Here is a 22,256-nt window from a genome sequence, read left to right as displayed (position 1 = left end):
GCACAGGACCCCAAAATGGAACTGAAACATATTTGTTCTGGCTTGATGTGGGCAAATTAACGCTTTTCCATACAACAGTGCTCCACCTCAATATGCACTTTATGAACAACTCCGTAGCTCTATTGTTAGGAACAACACTATTCCCTATTAGGACCTCTAACCTGGACAAGCCATGCAGCCCCCTCCATTGATTTCCGTTTGTGCGAAAAACCACTTAACGGTTCATTGTGTTCCGGCAACAATCCGAAACCGGTGGCACGCGTAAAACAGGTTTCCAATGATCCTTGACGAAGTTCACTACTGCGAAGGCTTCAATATTGCAGCACCTCAGTCAGTCTCGATGTTGAATAAATTTTGCTGCTGTGCTGTGCTAAACAACCAACATTGTAGTTAGCCGCATTGCCGTGCGTGGTGCCTGCTATAATCGAGTTTTACATGCAACCATAAACTATCTCACATTAGAGTTGTTGTATTATCAAAACACGCATTGCTTGATCATTGATTATTATTATCGACTTCGTTGGAAAAAAAAATTGCCAGCAGAGAGAAACGGAGACTGTTTAGCGGACCGGTTAGCTTTCCATGTCGAAGTTGCTTTACTTGGAAGGGTAACCTAATAGGATATAATAGTTAAAATATGCAATCAATTCTACTTCCCGATGGGAACGGTGAGTTGATATTTGAAGGAAAAAAATAGTGAAACTAAATATGCTATGTGGTTGTGTCTAGCCATTTAGCTAATAATTAAATGTGCATATTTATCTAATTACGATAATTTTGAAGGATTACACAACCTCTGTAAGGTGTGTAATTTTAGATCAATGGGGGAGTTGAGTTCTAACCAAACTAACGGTTCTAATTTTGATGCGATGAAAAATATGTACTCTAGCTTATTAAAGCAGAAACAATGCATGATTGCGATGAATGTTTCCAATCAACAATATGATGAAATGATTATCTGCTTCTAGATCTACATACTGAGAATTTTGGTTACGATCTGAAGCAATTGTATTTAAACAGAGACGTCTGTATCTATTATTTCGGATCTCTCCGAGAACAGTTAAATCAACTGCGCCGTTAAAACCTTTATAATCGAACCAAAAAGAATGTCGAATATAGTTGTTTACATACATCAACGTCTGTGAAGCTGTTAGATCTTTAATGACTAGGTAAACTGTTCAATTTACGATACAGTAAAACTCGCGGTTATTTACTTTTAAATTCAGAGGGTTTATTTACAATAGTTATTGCGAGCACATGCACTGTTAAAGGCAATTAAAACGTTCTGTAGATCGAGATATATTGATCTGTTGTAATGATTGTTAATTGCTAACTTAGTTACGGCTATCTGTAATATTTACAAGATGGTGTGATCAGTATTATACATTTATATATACAACTTTTATGTTCAGGAAGTGAGAATCTTCTAGAAACAGACTGTAGTATGAGTGGTGAAACGCAACAAACTGTTCCGTAACGCTTAAGCTACTGGGTTCGTTATGTGATTACAGTGCTACAGTGAAGTCTCATTACCTCGTATAAATATAATTCTAAAACTGGTGCAAACATACCGGCCGCCTTAAAAGATGAATATCTTTATGTTCATTATGTGATTCCTAACTGTCCTGTACTACAGTTAAGTCTCACTATCTGTTGTAGCGGTCCGTATAGGTGTCCGTATGCTGTCGTGCTGCGTGATGATCAGTGGTGTACCATGGGCGTCGGACGGGAGACTTGAGTTCGACTCCGTCAACTGCTATGCAGCCGGCGTCGATGATACAGGACCGGAACGACTCTGCTGGTCTCACTCCTCACAGTATTGCTTCTGTTGTTGTCATCATCATGTTGTTGTTGTAGGTTATGCCGTTCGCCTTGCGATATGGTGCTCGCTGGTGATTCGGTAATTTAGTCTACTTCCAGCTGATTTCTTCCGTTGACCACCTCTTCCCCCCGTTGCAACGCGTTATATCGATCCAAGTACTGAAGCAATTGCGATGACGTAACTGTGTTTTTGCCGCGGGCTACGTATATATGGCCTTCTGTATCAGTGCCTGCATTGGAAAAGGGATAAATTTCTGTTGCAATTGTAAATATTACAATACTTAGCTTGGAGATATAACTCATTGTTGGGATGGCAGTTCCAGTCACTTCAACCAGAATCGCGTCATCCCCAATTGCTTCACTGCTGGCACATCGAAGCCACTTCTAGTATATGACTGTCCGCTGAAGACTATTGTGTAGAAGATACGCTAACGAACGGTCTATGGTCATAGATCGTGTACGCCCCCGTAGGAGTATATGATTCGTTGCAGTTGATCTGTTAAACGTGAAAGATTAGTTGCTGATGTGGAGTTTATTCTATTTCTTGAAAATGCCTTTGGCAAAGCTTCCGAAGAATGGTCTGCTTAACTACATGAACTGATACTTTTGTATTGAAATGTCATACGTCTGTGCTAAATGACTGTCCCGATTCGCCGCGAAGAATTGTTTTCGAATGATGGGCAGACCGACGAGCAATCTCTCCCGTGACTATCCGGAAAAGATTGTGCTTGTTAAATAGACAAGCTCAACTGATGCGCACCGCTATGAAGCCATTGCCATTCGATTGAATAGACCCTAATGTTGTCCCCGATTACCGCAGGGGTGCCTGACTGATTATGAGTAGGCCAGGTTGTTGTCATGAAGCTGTAACGATTGAAGACCAAATTCCTTGCCGAAGTTGAAGGGTCGCTTACCTATAGACGTGACCGTGCAGTAGGTCTGACCGCACAAAATGAATTGCGGTCACTGCTGAAATATAACGTGGATGAATGTATTTAGGGAAAACTATGCCTACCAGGAGCACAGTTCGAAGGATAACTCAAACGGATGTGTGCAGCGTGCATCCAGCTTCGGCTGAACATGTACCCATGCAACTCACCTGGCCGGAGTAAAACCTGGTTCCTTCTTCCTTCGCTTCCAATGAGTGGGTGTAGAGTAAACAGGGATCAGTGTTGCAGAAGATAAAATTATTCAAACAAAATGCAATGAATCATTGCGAAAACAAAAACTCAAGCCTTGTAAGCTGCGTGCAGAAGTGTGTCATGCTTTTCTGCACACCGCCAATATCGGGAAACCTTCTGGCAGCTTTGAGTCCGGGGATCGGACCCATAACAGTTGGCACTCAGGCTGCGGTGTCGTACAAACTCAAGCTTCTTGGTCGGTGATAACTCCTTGAATTCGGTGCAACGGGACGGCAAATAAGGTTCTTCGCAGTAGTAGTATCTCGGGAAGACTATTAGCGTCGCCTTCACCTTCGGTGCTGTCACCATCTTAATAGAAGCTTCCTCCGCTTGGCGTGGCTGATGTAGCAGTTGTAGCAATACGCCTTCGAGTACCTCATCATGTACTGCACCTAACCCTCGCGGAGCGCCAGTCGCAAGTACACTCTGTGCCCACCACTTCCAGCGATGAGGTTGCCTTTAGCCGGGCTATATATTTGGCGAGCCATTGCCAGTAATTATTCCGCCATTTTTTTTTTTAATTTATTCTAATAAATCGAAGCTGCTAAAATATTCGTGGTTGTTTAGTGTTTGTGAGCCGCGGCTAACCCCCCTACGTCCAGTTCGAGGGAGATTAGGGTTTCTCCGCTCACTGCTGAATCATTTGCTAGGATGCTCGGATGGAGAGTGGGAGCCGATGGAGGGTGTGGAGGTTGGTGAATTGCGGGCAGTTCTCCAAGAGATGTTCTACAGTAAGCCTTGTTTGCCATCTTGGGCACACGGGTGAAACGCCAGGGTATCTATGGGTTCGTGGGTGATCTTTGCGCGCGCAATCGGGTGTGGGCTCTCTGCTCGAGTCTTTTGTCTTCCATGCGCTGCTAGTGCATCCGCTTTTTCATTTCCACTGATCCCACAATGACCAGGAAACAAACAAATTATAGTCAGCCAATACAAGTACTTCACGATTCTCGACAATTGGTGGAATATACCAGTTTCTAAGACGGTGATTACCGACAGGGAGTCCGGTAGTATGGTGGTCGGCATACCATCTCTTTTGTTGGCCAGCGCAGAGCTAATCGCCGTGGCTTCCGTTGAGAAAACGGAACAGATTATAGGGAGGCTGAAGGTGAGGCATGTATCTATCTCCCGGGCTTCTACTCTAACTCGGTTGACTAGCTTGGACGCATCTGTGAAGATTCGGGCAAGGTTTGTGAACCAATCTTTTATTAACTGGTAGAACTATGCTCGAATTACCTCTGAAGAGGATTCTGCACCAAGCGACATAGATAAGCTGGTGCACGGTCGACTTTCGCATCAGTGGCGGTCCTGGATTCAATGAGGACGTGTTGAGGAGGTTCCATTCCGGTATAGTCCCAAAATATGGTTTGGGCGGACTGTAGTAAGACGCGGTCATTGCCCAGTGTCCTCTGCAGATATCTTAAGGCACATCGGAGCATACTGTTGGCGGCTGCTAACCGGAACGGGAGAAGACCAGCCTCAAAACAGGCGGCTTCCGCTGGGGTAGATCGAAAGCCAGTCGCATCGTACTGTTGTACACAGAATCCAATACAGTCATTAAACCATCCCAGTTGTGGCTTGTAATCTCGATTCCATAGTAGATCTTGCTATGATGAAGAGTCTCTCAGACTCTGAGGGCGGTCTTCATGTTCCAAGTCGAATTCCGGTAGCTGAAGGTCCGGATTAAGCTTTCCTGCTTTCGCAATCTTGTTTGAAGGGTCGAAAGTGCGGCATGAAGGTGAGGCGGCGATCCTGCGTAATACTGAGGACTTTTGGTTCACGATGAAAGGGAATCAGTGTACCAGTTAGTTTAACAAGTCGACAAGTGGAAACGTGGTGTGAATTACAACAGTGGGCGATGGAGCATTTGGCAGCTGTCAGGTTCTACACCACAGTTTCGGTCCATCGACTGACAGCATTCACCGCAGTCTGCAACTTTACTCTGACCAGGGTTGTTGACATCCCTACTACTACGATAATGATAACATCGGCGTAGTCAAAAATATGGACAAACTCTTTAGCGTAGACAAACTTTCTGGGAGGATGACGAAGAGCGAGTTCATGCTGACCAAGAACAGTGAAACAGCAAGCACGGATCCTTGGGGGACTCCATTTTCTTCAGTGAAGTTTCCCGGATTGTTGATCACCGATTTAACGCGGAATGTGCCGTCGTGGATGTCTTTCATAACGCTGCTTAAGTTTCCGGTAACTCACCAGCTGGAGAACTTCCTCTCAGTTAACCGTGTTGTATACTTCGGCGATGTTTAAAACCACACAGCGATGTCTGTGTGTTGATTATTGCCTAAAGCTTGACGAAGTATCTCTCCAAAAGCATCAAGATCGGATCCGGTCCCCAATCTTTGCTGAACGCAAACTGGCGCTGGTCCATGTGGTGGTTCCTCTCCAAGAAGGTCATAAGTTGTTTAAATATCTTCCGTTTCATAATCTTCCCGAGGCACGGAAGTGGCGTACGGGACGGAAGACGGTCAAAGTTCGGGATCGTCCTCTCTGTGGGGGATACGAATTATCAAGGCCATTTCGCAAGATGGAATGAGTTGGCCGTCTCAGATACGGTTGAGAAATTCCAGTAAAACTTTTTTCCCAGTTGATGGAACGTGCCGCAGTAAAGGGGTACTCAACCTCATCGAGCCCTGTAGTTTGTCCGAGCGCAACAGTGTCAATTCTTGACCTGAGAATGCCCTATTGAGCTTTTACTCAGTGCCCGGTGGAAATAATACCTGGGTTCTGCCTCGTTTTGGAACGGGTGCCAGGAATCAGGAATCAGAATATATTGGCTGTCTACCGAGGTCGTCAGTAATTTCCTGCGGATCAGTCATAGTGTTCACGTTGGCAACGAGTGAGAAACCAGCTTGCCTTTTCTTGCCACTGAAGGTATTCAGTTTCCTCTACAATTCGAGTGAGATGTTTTGAAGAAAAGCATTGCAGCTCTTCTCTTTTGCTTCTTTGATGGACTTTATAGCCGCGTTTCTGGCAATACGGAAGTTCATCGCTCTCTGATCTCACAGTTGGTGATGTAAGGGTGTCCTTTTCAGAGATCTTATGGCCTTGCGGCGATATCTGATAGCCACTTTGATCTTCTGGAGTTCCAATGTATGGGTCAAGGCGAAGGCTTGCTACTAGTTCGAGGTATATTGTTTTCTGCTGCTCGGGCGAAGATTTCCATTAACTGGTCGGAGGTGTTGGAAATTGTGTTTTCGTACCGTTCCGGTCTGCGCGGTCGTATATCCAGCGGCAACAACGGGTAGTAGTTGGTGGTGAATGCTTATGCAACATATGAATCGGAGGATGGTCGCTGTTATCGAGGTCGGGGAGGATGGTCCACCTTTATGCCCCAAAGAATTTGGCGTAGTAGATGGATAAATTCAGAGTCGACGTGTTTTGTCCTTGAATGTAAGTGGGATTTTTATCGTACAGTATGATAGCATTACAGTTCTCGATAACCTCGGTTATCTACCTCGTTGATCGCACCCACAAGGTGTGGTGTGCGTTACAATCTCCATCACCAGAAAGGAAGTTTCGAACTATTCCAGCACGTTTTTTAGTTTCATACCAACATCCCGTACTTCGGCTGGAAGATACAACGAGCCGACCGTGCACATGGCCGAATCGGATATGATATCGTGGAGTCGTGATCCCTTCCAAAAGGGTTCCTGCTAAAACTTGTGGGGAAATTCGCGGTAGAGCTTTCTGCATTTGGATCGGTGGTGTTGTACCGAGGTTGATCTTCATATGCGTTGACAATTTTGCTGTAAACACTGATGGTCTGTTTTCTGAATCGTAAAGGAAAGTGTTACTAGCCAGGGGAGCATCGGTATTACCCGGTACATTCCCGATCAGGGCCGGTACGCAGAGGGGAGAACTGTTTAGGTTTTCTTTGAAGCTACTGAAGGTGTCGGCGTTCATATTTGTACAATTTGGGGAGTTGTTCTTTGGATGAGTTGATAATTTGGCTGTAAAAGCTGATAAGCAATCGTCTGTTTTCTGTATCGTGAAGGAGAGTGTTACTTGTTTGGGGGCTACCCAGACCCGCACCGTCAGCCGCTAGGGAAGTATCGGTGTAACGAAGAACATTCGCGGTTAGGCCCGGTGCGGGGAGCAGTTTAGTTTCTCCTTGGAATTATTGAAGGTGCTGGATTGTTTGGGATTGACTGCCCTGATGTTCTGAATTATAACATACTGGAAATGTTTTACTAGATATTCATGCATTGCGTTCTCGTCTCTGAGCTTGTCTCTTTCCTGTATATACTGAGGCAGCTTACGGAGCCAGCGAATGTTGACTTTGATACGGGTTGCAGGATTTTCTCAGGTGGTCGACGTTAGTCTCCCTGCCTTTCATTTAGTTGGAGCTGTGAAGTTCCGTTTGATATTATGATCCGGTTGGAATCTACGTCGGGGTGTAGATTCGACGAAGTTTCCAATTTTTTTGGTTTTGTTCCGGTTATGCTAATTTCCCCCAGGAACCAGATTCACGGGAACCGCTGCTTGGTTTCATACTGAGTTCGTTGACACTGATACTAGATCTTCTGTCCTTCTCGTCCTCAGTTGGTTGACCTGTTCCAGTTGTCGGATTTCCTGACGGAGCAGTTGGATAGTTTTGTCTCGGTTGTCGATTTTTGGTTCTCCGCGGACTGCAATAGAATAATTCATGCCGCAGGTTTTCTTAGCTATCAACGCCCTGACTTCGGGGGATGTCTGTTTCGGTTCGTTTTGATCTCGATGACTTCGTCTTCCACGTGCGTTTTTGGTAACAAGTTGGGTGTTATTCACTGCAATTTACGCATTTGCTTGTGTTAACACAAGGGTGTTCTTTGCTGGAATCGTGAGCTTGGCTTCGATTGAGACAGACCGCCTGATTCTGGTCCGACCGACTGACGTGTCCGAAGTGTTTGTAGTTGAAGTGCATCGTGGGCGCTTGGTAGTAGGGACATATGTTGGTACGAAGAAGTTCGAGGTAAATGCTGTCTGGGAGATTGGAACAAGCGAACGAGAGAATTACAAGTGGCGTGTTTGTCGGACTACTGCCGACCATTTTGGTAATCTTACTGAGCCAAACTACGCCTTGGTCTTGCAGTTCCTTTAGTTAGTCACTTTCACTCATGTTGATTGTATCAGGGTCGTAGATAACCCTTTGTACTATATTAAGGGTAGGATAGGGCATCATCTATACTTTTTGATCATTTACCAGCTCCTTAGTGTACAGTTAAGGCGTTGTATGGAGTACATATCTATGTTCTCGTGCATCTTTGTTGGCACTGACCTGTTTCGTCGGGTCGGCTTAGAGGATATCTTGTAACGAACGCATGACTAAGCACGTGTCCGATGGCAAGCGTTGTTGGGTTTTGTTTTATATTGAAATATGTTTGCTAAACAGTTTCTTAGTTTTTTTATTCGATGGTTATATCAATGAAATTACAAATTTACAAATTACAAATTATTATCATTATATAAATTCATTTCGTCATGGTTTTGAATCTACACAGACACCATAAAAAACACATTTAAATAAACGTTTCGAAACGAGTCAAGTTCACTGATGGTGCAAATAGGCCCTAATTAATGACTCACACTTATGTTGATAACTTGCGTGCAAATTTATCGACACACGATTTTTCCTGTTGACCGGCATTTTCAGCCGGTTAGGAGATAAAACATCATACACTTACTCATTTACCCACACACACACATCATGAGAAACAACGCGCAGCGTAATTACAACCGTACGGGCACTGCATTTGGCGTTCATACAGATAGTTCGTGGTTGTAGGCACGACCAGTTCACACTCAATCAACCACTCATTTCTCCGGCGTTTCAAGTTGCAACCATACCATAGCCCGTTGGCGGGTGTATGCCGATCGACCAACCGACCCCTGCGCTTTTACGCAGAGTCGATAGTAGACAAGTTTTTTTCCCTTTCCGTTTTCAGCGGGCAACTTGTTTGTTGCCAAGCATTTGATGCGGTTTTTCTGCAATTTGATCTTGACTTAGAAACACGTAAACTTGAAACGTTTTTATTTGCATATCTGCACTCATGCGAGCATTGTTTACATCGACCGGACCGGGTCCGCAGATAGTAGGCGTGGTGTGCGGTTGTCCGACCGGCGGCAGCGTGCCTTGCACTTATCATGCAATGCGGGTGGCAAACGGGTGATATCATTTTCTGTCCGGCACTTGCTGTACATTGAATATTTAAAGTTTCTATGGCAAACGATTATTGAGTGGGAATAATTTCGAATAAAAGTGTCGTTTTGTATATTGTATTACAAACTGCTGGGATCGACTGCTGAATAGATTGTTTTATCCATTGGACGAGGTGTGCGTCGGTTGCGGAATTTTCTAACCTGTCGGGATTGTTTTCGAACCATAAATAATTTAATATGAAATTATTTTCGTAATTTTTGTTCAAATTCAAGCGCATTGTGATTTTGCTAACACCTCTCGTGTTTCATTCACGTACACTATGTTGTTCGTTTGTATGTTCATTTCATTCATTCGTCTTTGACATAAAACACCGCACAGACAATATCTTTTTCTAAGTTTAGTAGTTGTAAGTAGTTGTGAGTTAGCGCATGTAAAAATGTTCAATAGCAAAGAGGATCGATAAAGAAGAGTCGTACGCAATTTTGTCAAAAGTAGCGAAACTATGTCACGCAGAAGAAAAACAGAGGCAACTCGAAAATTACCAAACGTTCAGGTGCATTTTATTCAAAAAATTCTTTTTTGCATTTTTCTATTTTATGGGAATGCCTGCTTATAACTTCAACGAGAGATGACAAATTTTCGCGGAATGTGCTAATGGAGCACGATAGGTTTTTTTTTAATTTGGCTTATTTGACACAGCTCATTGCGTTAGCTTTACTGAGCCGTGGGTCTTTCATATTTTTATGACAGTAGTTAAATATTCAAAAAACACTAATCTAATGATGGTCCTTTAAATCTTGCGCGCGCAATTTACCGTTGCGCGTGGAGATTTTTTCCTCGGCGGGGAATCTTTAGCAGATGTTTGTGGATCGCTCAGCTTGCATCCGAATTCTTCCATTTTGTTATTGCTGTAATTATTTGATACAAGGTAGCAGTGTGTTTCGTTTGAAGCAAATTTCATTAAAATTTCATGGTTGTTGTAGTCTTGTAATCACTGGATGTTGGTTTTGCAGTACTGGATGTATCTGTTGTTGGCTGGCTTTTCGTTGGTTGTTGAGTAGGTTGTTCAGGTTGGGTGCAAATTTGAAGTTCTACTGATGATGTTGAAGGCATGGATGCTGAATGTTGATTGCATGCAGTTTTGTTTTCCGTTGCTGCCTATGCACATGACTTTCCGTAATGCACAGTTTGGTGGCAGTATTTGCACGTGACGATTTATCCTTCGTATGCGAAAAGTGATTTTTGACGGTGGATAGTACTTTGTGCTGAGTACGGTAGGTGTTAGCAATATCAATATGCTCATAGGGACAAAATTATGATATCTATTCACAATAAAATAGAATGGTAATCGATATCAACTCAATTACATATAATTGTACAATCAGGATGCAAAGAATGTTTTAAGAACTATTAGTGAATCACTGGCTTGTTTTGTATTTAGAAAAAAGAGCGCTTAGAAACTCCCGCCGATTTTTTTATGCGTTATTATCTCTTGCTTTTTTATTGATGTTTTAATCTTAGGGCCATTCGCCTCTTTTAGAGTTAAGGAAATCTTTTTTTTTTAAATTCTAACCATATATGCGGAGTTGGGAATCGAAGCTGAGCCAGGTGAGCTGCGTACAAGGTAATCGATTTACCAATAACGCTATGCCCATCCCTATCTCTCGCTTTTGTTTCTAAAGTTAAAATAACCTACATGTAAAAAATATAGTTGCATTGAGTCGAATGCGGATTTTATTTGGGTTTTTTGACTTGTTTATAAAAAATAAACAATATAAACTATTGTGCTATTTTGGAATATCTTAGATCGATTCTGTTTCATTTGCTTACATAAGCTGGCAAAAGCTTTGATAGGTAAAAATCAAGAGTTGACAAAATCGGGCCCCTGCTGTTGGCCCGAGAATAGATCCCGTAAAACTAGATTTATTGTAATTGAATTTCGCTGACAAATATTTATTATTGATGCTGTTTTACGCAAGTCGTTCGTACCTGGTTGGCGCATTTTTTACTGCTATTGTAGGAGATCGTTCACACGGGGTATTTTTTTTTCATTTGCATTGGGTGAAAAGGAATCTGCTTATCCGCTAAGTCGCTACTTGTTGGTAGCTTACCCGAAACTGCATTAGTGAAATCAGCGCTCTTATTTCAATCGTAAAACTAGAAATGACGTAAATTTTCAATAATATTTCACAAGTTGTTGACATCAGAGTGGATGAATGAAAAGTAGGTTGTAACACGGGATTGCTAATATGTTTTGTCGACTAACCATCCAAACTAGCAATTCCAAAAAAAAAAAGAATAATTTTTAAGCATCAGTAGTTTTCATTGTATTAGACGGAAAGCAAAACTTTTGCACAAATTAGTCCGAAAAATGTTCACTATCTCAGGCAGAGTCGTCAACATGGAGTACTACTCGAAAATAAAAATAGGCATCTTATTGTAATTTACATCAAAGCAGCTTTTCAGGAATATTTACGCCGCCTCTCATGACGAGCGCAGCAATAACAAAAGCATTCGAGGTCGTAGCGCAGGAAGGATGCAAAAATTCCAACCTCTCAGGAAGCCTTCTAGACATAACGCCTCACTTTGGAATTTTAAACGTATCACGTCAACGAATTCATCATAGAGAAACTGGATTGGAGTGTTTCGTGTTCCATTCGTCAGTAACTGACACCAATTTGCTGTCAAATTGGCGCTAATTTGATGTTTGCTTGGATATATCGTCTAACTGGCAGCAAGTCGGTGTCAATTTTGATGAGTGCAACACGAAACATTCACTTTCAACTTCTCTAAGTTAGGTTTTATGTCCTTATACGCATATTGGTACATCATTCGGAAAAAATGAAGATTGAATTCCTCTTACCATGCGCTTCTTCACAAAAATTCTCAATGTGTAATGGAGTAACAGTAAGCTTCTGTAAAAAAAGATATGTGAACCGTATCCAACAAAACATACAACGAAATTCAAAGGACGTCTCGTTTGTCGTTAATACGTACAAAAGCGGAATCTTTCTCACGTCTAGAGTGATTTTCAAAAGCAAATTAGTTACTAAGTAAGAACCCCCTTTATTGAAAAATTATCTCAAAACTCAATGTAGGGGTTAGGTATTTTTTACATAGAATGTTTGCGCAAAGTTTGAAAGAAATCGATCAAGTAGTTTTTGAATGGCAGGTAACACCGCAAATCATGTTTTTTCCAGACACGTTCCACAAAAAGCTTCGTCACCGAGTCGTTTGTCGAAATGACACTTTAAAAGGTACAAAAGTTTTGATAAATTTTCTTCACGCAAAGTTCTAAAAAAAATCGCAAAATGTTTTTTTTTCACGCTAAAAACACTACCCCCCACCCCCTTATTAATTTAATTTCTTCTGTATTCATCCTTCTCATTTGGACACTTTGCCCGGATAAAATCCCATCCCAAATTTGTGAAAAAGTTGTCAATAATTCTGGAAAAATCACACTTACTTTACGAAAACAGCGCACTGAAAAAATCATCATACATATTTTGTTATTATTACACACTTAAGACACGTGTGAGTTCGGCTTTTGTTTACACTACAAAAACTCTGAATATCGATCTACGCAATACATAATAGATATAACATATCACAACAGTGACGATCCACCCCACGTGCACTCGTGGTTTTTGAATGAATGTTTTTATTTAAACATATGCAGCGAGATACATACAGGCAACCAAGGCAGCACGATCTGTTATACTCGTGTTCGTTACGAAATAAAAGTGTTCACTTGTATAGTTTGAGTGTAGTCTAAATGTAGGCTTATTGCTGCTGACGCACATTTCGTATAACAGTCAGGAACAACTTTCGTGCTGCAAGAGCAAGACCAGTGCCTACTAGCAGTAAATACAAATCTAGAGAAAATTTTCAATAGGACGTAAGTAACATTGCGAGCCTCTCTTTGTTTACTTTCTCTTTCGTTTATTACGACGTCATTACAACACTTTGTACTAATTTTCCAGTACATATCGAAAGCCGACGGTTTTTACTACAATATTATGCAAAGCGTAGAGTAGTAAATGTTGAAATAATCGCAAAAAGAGCGTATCTACAATGTTGTTTAAACTCTTGACTCTCATTGTTTACTTTCTCTTCTGTTAATAATTTGGTTGTTTTTAAATCCCTCAACTTTTTGCATAATATGCTAGTAAAAACCAGAGTTTTTAATAGTAGAGTTGCGTAAAGAGGATTGGCAACATTGGACCAATCATTGGTCTTTTTTAAATTTTGGCAACCTTTTATTTTTAGTTAAATTTCAAATGACTTAACCCGAACGCTTCAGTTAGAAGTTAACTCTGTGCATTTAAAAATTTAAAATTAAGTGTTTAGTTTTATTTTGTAAAAATCAGTACGATTAATAACATCGCATAAACAATTTAAGCTTTTTCCGGTTCTCAACTGATCCGCAACTAAGAACGAAATGCATTGATTTTTGCCGCTTGCCGTCTGATTGGGGTGTGACAAAAAACAGTCGAATTTGCAGCGTAAGATAAATTTGAAACAGGTACATATGTATAAGTGGAATGAATACACAAATTTGTCAAAATTTTAGCTGCACTTTAACTATGAGAAATACCTTCATATTTCCACTGTCGGTGGAAGAGCTGTTCCGGTGTTTAAAATAGTGCCAAATTTGAATATCAGTGAACATATATTTTTTAATAATTGTCATTAAGCAAAATATTAACATTATTTAAATGTTAATATTACATCATTGAATTTTTTCTCATAATTATAATCACATAATAACGATACTCCCCACGCATTCGAGCATTGTTATTCTTCGTGTCCGATAGGTAAACGTTTTGAGTGTTCAATAGGTAGATTTGCTTCAGTCTTTGCGCAACTGTTCTTTATTAACTGTGGTAAAAACCACCGTATTTCGATCTGTACTATAAAATAAGTGAAAAGTGCTTGTAGTGACGCCGTAAAAATCGAAAGAGAAAGTAAACAAACGCATTGTAGACATGACGTTTTGCTTAAAAACTACAGCATTGGTGACAGGTAGTTATAACATGCTTTCAATATGCTCGTTGCGTTGCATTGTGACGGTGATATTAGCAGATTGCACACAGACTTTATTATGTTTTACTGCTGATCGAAAATTAAATCGACGAAGTTTCATCAGTCCATTACTGGGCTGAAAGTCTGTTTTAAAAACGGGAGTGGTGTTTTTGGTGTCCCTGGAAGTGGTGGGTATTCCTAGAATTCAAACCTCCAAATAAGGATGTAAATTGCTTTAGATTTAAGGCAGCACTTACGTTGGATTGTTAGATGTTGTTGGAGTACTCTCAGAGGAGGATATATTGGGCTCCTTACGAGGTAGTCTTGGGGAGGCAAGATATCTCCTCTTACTGATACCTCCCCCCTCGGTTAACAAAAGATGCTCCCTCGTGCAGATCGATAGGTTCTTGTTAGATCGAGCCAAAAGAGCGAAGAATTTTTTGGAAAGGACCGATGGTGAAGCATTCTTTAATATTTCAACGTAAGAGCGCTTCGGGCGATCGACTACATACACTTTTCAGTATCTTTGCTGCAAGAATCCTCCTCATGTTCTCCACTGGATTTGTTGCACCGCTTCGTATTGCCACAATAAGTGGCAGCGTGACCCCGCTGTACCCGCGGCACAAACAGGCGAACAGGTACACGAACTTTGTCAATGATGATCCAGTTGGAAAGAGAAGACCCGGTGAAGATCACCCGAAACGAGCCTGATAGAGAACAAGTAGTCGGTTTTCGCGGAATACAATTGTTTGCAATCCTGAATCTGAATCTGTTTTGAAGTGTGGGGTCCAACTCCGTGCTCCAACTGGTCTTCGCACTTAAATCCCGGTTCGGACACAACCCCATCAATGTCTACGGCCATACCAGGCACGTAGGCTTTAAATTCCTGCTTAACCTTCAAAAAGACTTCTAAGTTACAAAGTTGTAAAGTTTGTGCATGCAGTAAGAGCTTGGGCACTGAAATTCCATTGACTGACGTTTAAATTTATTGGGAAAGTAAAAGATTACGGAAATATCACATATAATGTGCTTCATAGATTCGTATAAACTTTTTAGCAAAGGGGACCTAACAGCCCGCTGTGAATTCCAACATCAACTGTGAATACTGTATTCGTGGCACGCATGTTTCCATGCGAAAATCAATTTTGATGAATTCGGTTTCAGTTTTTACAAATATTTCCTAAGTTTTGACGAGCTTATCCTCGATTAAGTCGAAAACACATTTACCATTTATTTGCGTCATATAAATTTTCTCACGTTAACACTGCATCCAATGTATCCAGAATTGTACACGCATACTTATCAAGTTATATCACTGTGACAAATGATCGGTTCAAACACAACTTCACAATTTTGCTTCAATAATGTATGTATCTAATGAATTCTTCGTGAAAAATTGAATTTCATAGGTGGTTTTATCATTATGAAAGGCACTGTATTGTATTATATTATATTATATTGTATTATATTATATTATATTATATTATATTATATTATATTATATTATATTATATTATATTATATTATATTATATTATATTATATTATATTATATTATATTATATTATATTATATTATATTATATTATATTATATTATATTATATTATATTATATTATATTATATTATATTATATTATATTATATTATATTATATTATATTATATTATATTATATTATATTATATTATATTATATTATATTATATTATATTATATTATATTATATTATATTATATTATATTATATGTATTTCTTTTAGGATTCAAGGGGCCTTTTGGGCGTGTGTGGGGGTCAGCGCTTAATGGTATGCGTGGGAGAGGTTGTGTTTGGCTTTGGCACCGGTTTATCCGTGTTGGACCTTTACGGAACTCTAGAGAGGGAGCATCGGTCGATTCGTTGGATTATCGCACTGTGCTGGGGCAAGGCCGAGGTGTAGGTTTTACCATGATAGCTTACATGCGGGTTTCGGTTGCGATGAGGAATCGCGGGATGCAGCCAGTTGACTTAGGTTCTTGTATGTATGATTCAGTGAAACCCGCGAAGTGAAGCAAAAAGAAGCTGCTGCGAGAATAAATAATATCCCATCCTAATAAATATGTAAAATATTTTTATGTTAATCTTTTCCATTATATTCATCCAATACTTTATTTACGTTTATTCATATTATTTTGGTCCATTTATCAAATATCGTTCCATTTTATTTTATTTTTTTATTTAGTCTATAGGAGCCGTCGCATTCTAGGTGTTACTTACGTTTAGTTTAGTTTGTTTGTTAAATTTTTAGTTCAAATAAGTACTTTTTTAATCCATAATAGTATGCAGGTTTCATGTTGACTATATTGCTTGAATTCACCATATTTATATTAGGTTTTCAATGTCTACACTTCATCAGCAGTAAATACACCAGGAGACTAATAAAAACGGGTCTTTATTGTACTGGTATCATTTATTTTCAGAAACACATGGATTGTCTCTATCATCACAATATTATTATATTAATTAAATTCATGGTATACGTTATATTAATTGCATGTTGTTATATGATATTCATTATGAATCATAATTTCCATTATATACATTATCCTGATAACATGAAATGCTATAAACACACTATATAACAATTGAATACTGGGAAGGGATGGGAGCAACAGGGTATCATACGAATTGAGGACTGGACGAGGGAACGTGGATAGCCAGCCCAAGTCACTTGAAGGAAACTTGTTTTCTTCAGAAGGTCTTATAAGAGTTTGACGCACCCTTCTCAAAACAAACCATCAGGTGGGTAAAGCATGTAAGCGAATTTTTTTACCTTTTGACTGGAATATTATTGTTGGAAGGGACTCTTTTCCTACTTTTTCCCCTGCGGGATATGCGTAAGTGTCTCTGCTTACGGGCCCGTTCAACCCTTTTTGATTTCCCTTTAGTAACAGCAATAATGTGAAGGTTTCACGATAAACTATTTCGGGGCTACTGTAAGTCTACCCGCATTCACTGGAAAAACCTTGAGCTGATGGTGGCTTCAAATCACATCACATCACATCACAATTCTTCGTGAAAAATCTCATTTAAGAACAGAGTTGCCATTTTTGTGGTCTGTTTGACTCAATATCAGGTTTTTCCATACCGTTTTATTGCACAGCGTTCGAGCATGCTGTGATTCATAGTTTGGGTAAAATTATGTCAATATACTAACACATTGAAGCTGTCATCTGTTCGAACGAAACTTTACAGTTCTGTTCGGTTTATGAATTTCCATGATTTTCGCTGTCAATTGCAATATTTTGATACAAGAGAAATTTTTCAAAAGGGCGGCGTAAAAATTTCTACGTGCATTAATTTCAATTATTTTTATTTGATGACTGTATTTTGAACTATCTGAGAACAAGTTACAGGGAAAGAATACTTATGTACAAAAAATATGCACAATAAAAATGTTGCGTCATTTTTCACAAAAACGAAAATTTGTGTTAAAAATTTTATTTACAAAGAAACCCATTTTTTTATAATTTGTCAACAGAAATTCTAAAAGAAAAGGAACATGATGGAGAACTTTTCGGTAGAAAAGTTTTTCTAACAAAAACTGCACATGTTTTTAAATTTCATACTAATTGTTGTATAAAACGGTAATACTTTTACAGAATATAATTCTAAGTTTAATTTTAAATTAAAATGCATTTAACAAAAATCTTCCAAAACGCGAAAGTTGTGGAGATATTTGGAATTTTGCTCCAACAAAAACAATTATTTCGTGTAGTTGTGTTCCTTTTAAAAGTTATTCGCGTTATCCCATCGTAAAATCTCAACAATTTAATGTTTATCATTTTAAAATCGAAAGGGAATTTTTTCAGTGTATTTGGATCATGGAGAAGCTTTCAATAAAAAAGTTTTTCTAACATCAACTTTTGACATATTTTTATAATTCATATTATTTGCAATCACAAATCGTCGCTGTTGTGCTATCTTATGACAAACGCCATTTTGGGGTAAAATGAGTTAGATATGCCACATTACTAAACTAAAAAATCTTTACAAAATGGCGTTTCAGAATTTTGACATTCTGCTTGATTATTGAAATATAGCGAGAAACATGCTAAGAAAATTTAAATATTTTGCTTCAAACGACTGTGTCTGGGGATTGGCTCAAGTTATCTTGATGTATAACAAGTTTTTATGTGTGAAACTATCTGGGAAACACACTGGCATAATCTTTTTCAAAACAAAAATTCACGAATTGTGAGAAAAATGCAGTTTAAGTTTTAAACTGGAAATATAGTATATTTGGCAACACTGTTTCCAAAAATAACTATTTTTTTCTAGATTCCCTGACTCATTTCCTTCAAAATGCATCTCACAGATTGTTTCTAGACCAAATGAAGCCAAAGATATGAATAAAAGTTAATAAATGATGCTTTTTTGTATGGAAAATTTTCCATGCACGATTATGACACGCCATATAAATTTTGTCATCAATACACGCGTATGACACGTGTGAGCGCGACTTTTGTTTACATTTACACTAAAATTTCGCAACATAGTCAACCGATCTTCCCAATAGTTGAGAGATTAATATAGAATAGATAGAAGCATCAATTGTCTTTTTTGAATTGCTTATACTATTTATAATTTTCAAGATATTTAATTTCAAACTTTAAAAACCGTTTTTTCTCGAAAGTTACGTAACGCTTTTAGGGTGGGGGAGGGGGTTCGAGAAGTTGTTACATATTGTGACATAGGGGGAGGGGGAGTAAGTTAGATCGTTACGTAACATGTTTTCATCGAAGAAAAAAATTTTTTTCAAGGAATTTGTTACGTAATAGGGGAGGGGGGGGATAACTAAATTTGTGACAATTTGTTACATAGGGGGAGGAGGGAGTCAATTTTGGGCATTTTTTGCGCTACGTAATTTATGAATGGTCCCAAAAGTGCTAAATGGCGCTTGTCATAAGATAGCACAACAGCGACGAAATAGGGACGATCCATAAATGACGTAGCATTTTTTGAGTGATTTTTAACACCCCCCTCCTCCATCGTAGCATTTCGTCACAAACCTATAAATACCCCCCTCCCCTGGTAATTATGTAGCTTGACGGTAATTCTCCCCCTTGTCCCCGTAAAATGTAAAAGAAAATGAAAAACGATGTTAGTTATTCCCCTTTAAAAAGCTACGTAGCATGACATGACCCCCTACCCCCCTGTCGTCACACATCATCACAAAAGACAAAACTCCCCCATATAATGCTACGTCATTTATGGATGATCATACATGCAAATAGATATGATTCTAATGCATATAAAGCATTTTTGGTCCGGGGCAAAAATGCATTTTGCTGCAATTACACCGTAGAAACTTACACAATCCCACAATTGGAAATGTATTGATGAATTAACGTTATCAGAGTGTTGGTATTAAAATTACTCTGCACTAATATTCATGCAAAGGGCATTTTCACTAGTATACATAAGCATTCGTATGCATAATAGGCTGTCCCAAAAAAATCCATGTTCGAAAAGTCATGGTGCTCAATCCTATAATGAAAGATAAGCATAGTTTATGCACTTTTGTAGAAGAAATCAAGTTTCTAAAACATCATCTAGAGGTTCCGCAAATGCGATTTGTGAAAAATGGTCATTTTTGAGCAAAATTGTCGTATATAAGTGGTTTTCGCAACTATTTCAAAGCCCAATTATTTTTAAAATATTTTTTTATTTTTTTGTGAACCTTACACACTTCATTTTTTCTGCCGAATCTCAGCTTTTTTCGCATCTTTTTCCGAAATCTCAACAGCTGAGATCTCAGTAAACAATTTTTTGGCCGAGATCTCAGTAAAAGTTACGTTTCATAGCTGGTACTCGGAAAATATTTCACCGAAAATCAGCTAACAAATCTCACATTACTGAGATATCAGTTTCTAAATTTGCTGACTACTCAGCTGTTGGGAAATTTCCGAGCCGAATTGAGTGTGTAGAGAACAAATCTCATTCAAAAGTTTTTTACAAAAAGTCCTTATATTAATTATAGAATCTCTTAATCATCGCAAAAAAAAAAATTTTTTAGTTGATTTGGAAGAAAATCCACACAAAACGAATGTCAATATTTTTTTTCAATAAACCAAAGGCATGTTTTGAAAAGTACTATTCGTTGCAAAAATTTTCGTGAACAAATGTTGTGAAAATTCGGTCGAGGGGCTGAGATATAGCATTTTTAGTAAATGAATTTCAAACCATGAAGCTTTGCTACATTTTTTGAATTGTTCAATATCTCAACCGTAACTTGATCAGTGTAGGCATATTGGGTGTCAAATAAAAAGGATTTTTCTCAATCTTACCAAGCATTTTCATATGTGGAATCTACCATCTTATTCTAAGGTAGTTATTGCGAGATTTATGGGATTGTGCATGATCAACAACTTTTTCGAATAAGAAGTGATAACACCAATGATGCTATAACCTATGTAACATTCACTATTGATTAGATTTATTTATTAATGTGAATGTATGCTAAGTCTTGTAATAAAACAGTCAAATTGAAACCATGTCACATGTTATCGAATAAATATGGCATGATTCAAGTTTTAGAAGTTACTTTGACTCTGCGTATTTTGGGTGATAGTCGGTAATAATTCGTTTCTATCAGTGTCATTTTTAGAGCCATCTCGTAGAATTCTTCACATAAAGCTACTGTTTTTTCAGTACGATCATTACTGTCATTTAAGTTCGAACGGGAAAATACTCTATCTGTGCCAGATAAATCTGGCATAATAGCATTCCTTCTGGAGTGTAACGTAGAATTCAGAATATCTGGAAAAATCTGGCAAAATTTTAAAAATCTGGCAAATTGTCTGGTTTGAACAAATATCTGTTCAATTGGGAAAAATCTGGAAGATTCCAGATAAATCTGGAACATTGGCAACGCGATAGACCATTCGCTGTGAAAAAAGCTCACTGCGTAATTCACACACACACACACACGTGAGCAAGATGATTTGTACCAGGGCGTAGTATGTATGAAATTGAGTTGTTTGCAACCAAAACAGCGTCGCCGTGTGTGATGATGGAAATTCATACAAATACCAGTGAGATATATTTGTGTAGAATGCACATTGTCATGTAAAAGCAAAGCAAGCCAAATGGACTAACACTTTTACAAACGAATTTATTATACTGTAGTATGCATTATGTTGTGTTATTATAATGCCCTAGTTGGTCTTCAATGCAAAGAAGGAATGATACTAATACAGAATATGTACGAAACGATGTAATGCATTATTAGCATTGCGGAAATTTTTTGGGTGTATAGTTCAAAACGCCATTTAAAATCAAAATGCTCATAACAATAATTTAAAAGCGTGCACTGAAGTGTTACTTTCTGGCATATTAGCATGATGGGTTCTGAGCTATTGGTTCAAAACAGATAAATTAGGACATCACTATGCAGCAAAAAGAAAACAAACAATGCATATAGATCCACGCACTCGATAAAAATTGCAATAAAATCGATAAATTATTATAAATTCTGCTTCTGCTGGGTCGTACCCTGTTTCTAAAAACTTCAACACTCCTTCAACACGTGCAAATTCCTATGTTTCTTCTGTGCAAGGGGACTGAACCCCCTTATTTAGGCGTACCTGAACTGCGTCGGATGAATCTACTACTTAACAGTATGTCGGTAGTGTTATCGCAGTAGCAACATGCAAAATGCCCGAACATTGGTATGCTTTGTATAGGTGCTTCGCACATGCAAACATTTGCAAAACACCACATTCGCTGTTGGTCATAATCATCGTCATCAGCCACACTGACATGAGCAGTTGCAGTAGGCCAGTTCACGTAAAAATCTAAACTGGTACTTCTTGATTTGCTCGTCACCATTTTCGTTGGTGAATTTGTATGTATGAAACTGTCCCAAGCCATTTGTTTGGATTCCTTTTTCGTACTTTCTTTTTGGGAACCATGTATTTAAACAGGTACTTGACAACATAATTTCACTATCATCCGTAGAATGTCGCCCATTGATGCCTTCTTTTACGCGTACGCAGTGCCTCAAACGCACCTCTATAGGGTAGGTCGAGCGAAG

This window comes from Topomyia yanbarensis, chromosome 2 (genome assembly GCF_030247195.1).
Source record: "Topomyia yanbarensis strain Yona2022 chromosome 2, ASM3024719v1, whole genome shotgun sequence".
NCBI classification, from domain to species: domain Eukaryota; kingdom Metazoa; phylum Arthropoda; class Insecta; order Diptera; family Culicidae; genus Topomyia; species Topomyia yanbarensis.
This window is presented reverse-complemented; position numbering follows the sequence as displayed.